Here is a 7,334-nt window from a genome sequence, read left to right as displayed (position 1 = left end):
TTGAAAAATTCTCTTACTTATTGATTTTACTCTGGGATATTTGTGAAAATAAGTGCATTGATAGTTTATGGATGAAAGGAGTTTCTGCTTAAAATTTCAAGATCGTTTTACAACAGTTTTTTTTTTCTTGCTATTGTTTCTCCATCTCCTACCCCTATCTTTGCTGCCAATTCCTGTGTCCCCTCCCCATTAGGAGTTTGTCAGCTTCGGAGAATTGTTTTGCTCCAGAGTCAGCATGTGGTGAGTTGATTATTGTAACATATCCAGAAAGAAGCTTACAAGAGGTATTATATGTGGGACACAAGGATACCTCTAAAGACTCTTTGAGAGATTGGCTGCATAATTTGTGAGCCCCTTGAAAAATGAAAATGCAGAATTTCTTGTTCACAAACTATTAAGAATTTCAAGATGGTGACAGCAGAGCATTAAACCAAGTGAGGGCCCTTTGTGACTGCACAGGTCATTGCCCATGAAGTTGGTCCTGGCTCCTTGTCCTGGGAGCCTCTTAACTCTTCTCTTCTGTTCAAGTCACTGAGGAACATCTATTCCCTCGTTTGTCATAGAATTTGAGCAGCTGTATTTCCTGTCCCTTCAGTAGTTGGGATCCTTATTTTTGTCTTTCTGTCAATTTTTGATTCATGTGCTGCCTAGAAACTGTCAACAGTATCTTTTTTGACAACTTATTGCAGTACATCTTCAATTTAACCACCTCTTTGGTTTTCTTCTTTTTTTCTGAAAGGAGCTTTTCTCCCATCCTGCCTTGTGTGATCTGGTTCCCACATCCTACTCTTTGTCTTCAATCCAACACTTTTATTGCCTTGGATTGTTAACTGTTCCAGGGGGCTCTAGGATGAGTCACATGTCTTCAGACTAGATGGCAGGACTAGAGAGCAGTGCCAGGGTTCCATTAGCTTCAGGGTCCTCTTTCCCTACTCTCAGGATTTAAGGAGCTCTAAAACCCAAATATGCATTTTTAATTTCTGGATGTGGTTTAGCTCTGAATTTATGACCTCATTTCTACCTTTGTGACCTGGACTAGACACTCATTTAGAAGGAGACTAAATGTCCCTTTCATCATCACCAGAAACTCTTAAGAAAACCCTAAGCTTTGGGCTTTTTGTTTGTTTGTTTTTCTCTCTCCTGGGCTCCACCCAGACTACTCTAGTTCTGTAGATCAGAAAATAATTCTCAAGGAGGAAGAGGAGGACAGCGCAACAGAAGAAAGAGGAAAAGGACATCTTAAAAGAGTAAATCTTAGTTCAACTCCTCAAGTACACAACCCAAACAAGTAAAGTCAAGGAACCAAAGGACACATCAAGGTTCTTTTCAGTATTATCCTTCCTAGCAGATATGTTTTCTCTTCCTGACAATAGTTCAAGGACCTGAGCCCAGGGGGCGAGTGAGATCATTCTATTTCCTCCAGCCCTTTGTGTTCCAAAAGTAGTTCTAAGCGTCTAAAGCAACTTCTTAATCCCTCCCAGTAACCGGATAAGTTAAGGCAGGTAGCAATAATCACTCTTCATTAATAAGGCAGCTGAGGCTCAAGTGACTTAGTTGATTTTTCCAAGGGCACAAAATGAATTTGAAAAAAGTTTTGAGAACTCAGAATTCTCAAATGCCCAATTAAAAAATCTTAAAAAAAAAAACTTGCCATGTCTTGCTGCTGGCATCAAGATGTTTGCCACTAAAAAAAAAAAAAAAAGAAAAAGAAAAAGATATTCGTCACTGTTGATGTCTGTGTTAATCTGTCTAGATTACCGTCATCTGGGTCTCTAACATCATTTGCTATATTTTACTCCTTTCCTTACTCATCATTCCTAAACATGGTAATCTTTATTTTATATCCTTGTAATTTTTAAAAATGAATTTTTTCAACATTTGAGGTTAATTCTTTGATATTCATTTTATCAATAGTGGGGCAATATAGCAACTCATTACTACAATTTTAAGCTGAACCAATAACTAAAGTTTCCATATGTGGCTGGATGCCACATATGATCTCTCAGAGTTGCCCTTAATACTTCTTTGCCCTGAGCTTTTGTTTAGCATTAAATATCATCGTGCACTTAGATGGGGATCTGAAGATTGTACAGTTGCTTAGTTACTTGCTTTTTTCATTGCTTCCCATTTAAGCCAATGACTAAATGAACAATTAGGACTTGGGTTGTGTGAGAGATGTGTTTTATTTGGCATGGACCCTAATGATCAGATAATGAACTGCTTCATTCCTATCAAGAGGATATTCTAAAGGATGGTTTCATTTCTTAATGCTGACCCTCACTCTGAGAGGCAGACTGCTCTAATCATGATAGTTAATGACCAATAAGTGGCCATTTGTCACATTTTCATTCTTTATTCCAGGCCTCAGCCAACCTCTAACATAAAGAATTCAAACTATGATGAAATGCTTTAAACAGGTAATGATGAGAGAGATGATGAGAATTTTTAGGGCAGTTCATGCTCCATATGTTCTCTGTAGTAATCAAGTTGAAAAATAGTAGTTTGGTTCCGAGGCACTACACAATTTGATTCACTGGACATTTATTGACTACCCTACATGTACCTCATAAGAGCAGAAAGAGAAATGAATATCAAGGCGCAAATCTCTGCCTCTCATGATTCAATAGTAGGAAGTTAAGTTCTAATCAAAGTTTAAGTAAATTAGGTTAAGATATACTTGGTTACTAGATTTGTGTGCAGAAAATATAAATTCAGAGGAAATATCAGAAGTCTCTAAAAGCTATGCAGACCTTTAAATTGTGTCTTCTGTACGCTTGGCTTGTGCGTACTTGACTTTGAATATAAACATAACCCGACATTTGGAAAGTTCACAGTTAAATTGTGGAAGTTCATTAACTGCATGATTAAAGGTGATTAAAGGTGTTTAAATTTCCATAATCCATTTACAAGTTTTATCCATTTAAAATCTCTAAATTAGCAGTTTTCTCTGCTTCTATGATTCAGGTCATTGCACCTTAGTTGAGCTAAATGTTTAAGTGTTCCCTGTAAAGAAAGCAAACAAAATTTAAATATCTGCCGTAGGAATGTCAAAATAGGAAATTAACCAGTAGTCTGAATACAAAACTTCCGTTACTCTTTTATTTCATCTTTCCCTCCTCATCACCATATATAATTATAACTGAAATAATAAAATTTTGTAAAATATTTCCTTTTAAAATAACTATGTATAAAACTTAGGTCACTTGGATTCCTTTGGCACATAGTATTATAAATAACAAAGGCACTAAAATAGGGTTATTTTCATTGTAAACTTTAGTTGGAAGATAAATCATAAGAAATAATGTAGAATATATGGTACATAATATCCAAGTGAAAAATGACATAACATTTTATTTTAAAATACTGTTATTAGAATATTTTCTCTAATAATTTATATTTTATGCTATTGATTAGCTAGAACAGTAGGATAAGCATAAGTGGAAATCAAAATTACATTGATAAAATGCAAAACATTATTGGTCACCAAATATTAATCTCTCTAAAAGGGGTTTTGGTAATAAGAGAGAATTAACAGTTTGTAACTTTTTTTTAAAAAAAGTAATTAAAGTTACGAAAGCATCAAGATAAAATTATTATTGACTGAACTTTAAGTTAACTTTTGTAATGCTGATAAGAACTTTTTGATTCTTTAAAGAAGTATTTATTTAGTGTCTATTGTGTGTGTCAAACTTTGTGGAAGGTACAAATATCTCTCCCAAGAATCTTAAAATCTAGTTTCAGAAATGTCAACATAAGTAACTACGATAGTTGGTAGAACACCAAAGACCCATAATCGAGATGCAGAAAAAGTAATATGAATGTTGAAAGGTGGGAGTATCACTCCCAGCTGGTGAGATGGGAGGTGAGTTGAATCGCCAAAGATTCCACAGATCAAGTGGCACTGCACCGAGATGGATCTTTTAGGGATAAGTCAGTAGTAATTCCCCTATAGGAATGAAGGGAGTAGTGACATTCTGCCTGACTGAGACATGGAGGAATTGAAGATCAGGAGCTGAAAAGTTTTGGAAAATATGTGTGTGAGTTTATGTATGGAGAGCCTTGAGTGCCAAGTTGAAGAGAATCCTTTGATTCTATTCAGTGAATATATATCAAGCACTTTACTCTTTGTGTTGTGCTAAAATCTGTGGATATTTTAAAAAATCCAGGCAGCAGGGTCTTTCTCCTCAGGAAGTTCACTTTGTGCATTTTGTAGATGCCATAGATGTCCGGACTGGAGTAGGTTAGATGGATTATTGGATATTTTTGGTCAGAGGAGATCTGGGCTATGATTTGGAAGTAATAATTTGAAGGTGATATGTGAGATAAATCAGAATGGAGAAGACTTGGGCAGTACACCCTCAAATGTCAGCTGTCCCAATTTTATTCAGTTCTGAAAAGGACATCTCTTAAAAGAAGAAAATGAAAAATACCAAATTACGTTTGCAGGCTGGTGTGGAGGACAATTCTAAGTGGAATGAGGCTTATTTTCAAGAATCCCACGTTAATGTTCTAATTTCATGTAAGTGAAGGTACTTCTGACATGGAGTAGTCACTAGAATGATTTATTTCTTTAATATGCACAACTGCATTTACTAATGAGGGCAGAGGCATGGTGGCAGACCATGCAGGTACCAGTGTTCTGCCCTCGCAGGTGATCTTCTCAGCAGCCCAAGATCACAGCAAGAGAAAATAAGTGATATCAAGTTCTTGGGTGAGAGGGGAGAGAGTGTTGGAGGAGAAGAAGAAAGAGACTTTGTTGAAATTGAAGAATGGAATAAATTGGTAAAAAATTAATACAACAGTTTTAGAGCAAAGGAATATGGCATACTTTTTTTTCTTAAACATTTTATTCACGTTATAGAGGGATTTCTTTTTTGTTTCTTTTTTCCAATCATTAGGAGAATGGTTGAGGAGTATTGAATCCATCACTACTTTGATGACACAGTTAAGATTCCAGATTCACATTTCCAGGTACCAAGAGTTCCCTCTAAATGCCACTATCAAGTCAGCCTTCTCATACATTTCTTTCTACTGAACGCAGCAATGCCCATTGGTATCTCTGAAGCATAATCACACCTTAGGTCAGTATTCCTCCAGGTAAAGCAGCTGTTTGGAACTGAATGCTCCCCTTCTTTTTTGTCTTAGAAACTGAACTGCATCTTCGTACTTCATTCCACATTCAATCAAAGCAAGTGCGACCAGCACAGGTGCCCTTCCCAGTCCTGCAACACAATGCACTGCAACACAACAACCTGGCTTTTCATGAAATTTGGTTTTTAGTAGGTTTAGCCAATCGTCAACTATCTGATTAGGGGGTGGTGCTCCATCATCAAAAGGCCAATCTAGAACGTGGATTCCTTCTTTTTCAACTGGTGCTTTATCATATGTAGCATCACAAACTTGAACCAAAGTTGTCACTCCATACTTCTTAAATTCCTCTGTGAACTTGTTGAGGGTAGCATTGGTAGGGTTGTGGGTTATCAGAAAACGCATGTTCTCATAGGAGATCTCCACAGGGGCTGGACGGTTCATTATGGCAAATAAAAAGTGTGAGCATGCGTGTGTGAGTGTGATGGGGAAAATGAAAAAAAAAAGCAATAAATCTTGAAATGTTTCACAGCAGAAAACATTAAAAAGACCACTAAAATGCCTATTATTGATCAGTGTTTTCTCTATTCAACTTGTTTATTCTTTAAGAAGCTTCTCCCTTCAAGGTAAGCAGAAGTATTTAGAATCCACTTGAATCCAAATTCAATTTGGGCCTCAAAGTCTGCTGATGGATACCTTCGGACTCCAAAACAATCCAACTACATACGAAACTTAAGCAGCCTTTACTACATTTAGGCACTAGTGAGACAAGTTAAAAGAGTAGGTCGCTTTCCACTTTTGTTTACTTGATGCTTAATTTTACTGGAGTCATTAAAAGGTATATGCTTGCAATAAAAAAAAAAGCCAACTATTTCTGAGGCCAGTCTCTGTCCAGAGTGTTCAAGGCAATGTTAATTATGGCACATAGAACCTCCAAGCTCACTTGTCAGCGGAAACGCTGTGCTGAGCCTGGCAGAAGTCTGCCCTCACGCTCAGAATCGCCATAAATGTGCAACGTATATTCCAACGAAAAACGCTGGCGAGCTGGGGACTGGGCATTGAAGTCCAGCGGCGGCGGGAGCGGTGACGGCGACGCCCCCCCACCCCTCCAGCCTTGGCGCGCAGGAATATGGCATAATTTAATGCTAAATTATTGCTCTAAAATTCTGCTGCTGAATTATTAAACTAATATGACTTTTCTCCATATGCTAGGTAGAATTCTAGGATGTCCCCTAAGACTCCTACTCACTGAAGGGCGTGTCCTGTATAGTTCCTTCTCCTTAAGGCTAGATGGAACTTCTGAGTATGAGGATGTCTCCCCCATGAGCAAATTAAATCGTAGTACAAAAGTGAAGGGATTTTTGCTGATGTGATTATGATTCCTCTAATTAGTTGACTTTGAGTCACTCAGAATTCTGAGTGAGCATGAACTAATCAGATGAGCTCTTTAAAAAAGGGTCTAGAAGTCAGAAATGCTCTCTGCTACTGGATTTGAAGAGTAAGTCACAGTGACTTATTCAACATTGAATTCTGCCAATGACCACATGGCTTGGAAGAGGATCCCAAGCCTCAGATGTGACCGTTGCTCTGGCTGACACCTTGTTTGCTGTCTTGTCAGATCCTGAGCAGAGGCCCAGCTAAGCACAGTCCAGACTTTTGACCTACAGAAACTGTGAGATAACAAATGTTTTTGTTTTTTCTAAGTTGCTTAATTTGTGGTTATTTGTTAACACAGCAATAAAAATTTAACATACTCCTCATTAGATAGGTATTCTGAGGGCGCAGGAGAGTGGGGATAATATATATGGAAAATATGTTTACTAAAAATTGAATGAAAATCCATTGACAATTCTTAGTGGATTACTTAACCTAAAAATATTCAGGCTAGTAGATTTCTTTCCCCTACATCTGGCTCTTACTTCTAAGAGTTAGGTATAGTTTGGGACAGAGCAGTGCATCAAGCAGGGCATAAAATGGCCATGTGATACTGTGTCAGAGAAAAAAATATGCCCCTATTTATCTCACTTGATTATCACTGGGAAATTATCATTGGTTTGCTAAAGGGAGGAAATGGGCTTATTTTGGTTAGAACTAGACATGGATTTGTTGACCATCAGTTAATTGTTAATTTAAAGCAAAACTACATGACTCATTCTATGTCTTTGTTTCTATCTGGAAAATATTAATATTTTCTTTATATTCACTGACGAATGTGATTAAGAACTGAATCAAGCATTGGTGTATCA

At 37.2% G+C, this 7,334-nt stretch overlaps 1 pseudogene; it reads right to left on the bottom strand.

Annotated features, from left to right (window-relative positions):
* Positions 1 to 4,926: 4,926 nt before the first annotated feature.
* LOC132422164 (protein tyrosine phosphatase type IVA 2 pseudogene) lies at positions 4,927 to 5,734 on the bottom strand (annotated as a pseudogene).
* Between the last annotated feature and the right edge of the window lie 1,600 nt (positions 5,735 to 7,334).

The sequence above is a fragment of the Delphinus delphis genome, chromosome 3 (genome assembly GCF_949987515.2).
Source record: "Delphinus delphis chromosome 3, mDelDel1.2, whole genome shotgun sequence".
NCBI lineage: Eukaryota > Metazoa > Chordata > Mammalia > Artiodactyla > Delphinidae > Delphinus > Delphinus delphis.
The sequence above is the reverse complement of the archived record's forward strand: the minus strand, read 5'-3'. Positions and strand labels throughout refer to the sequence as shown.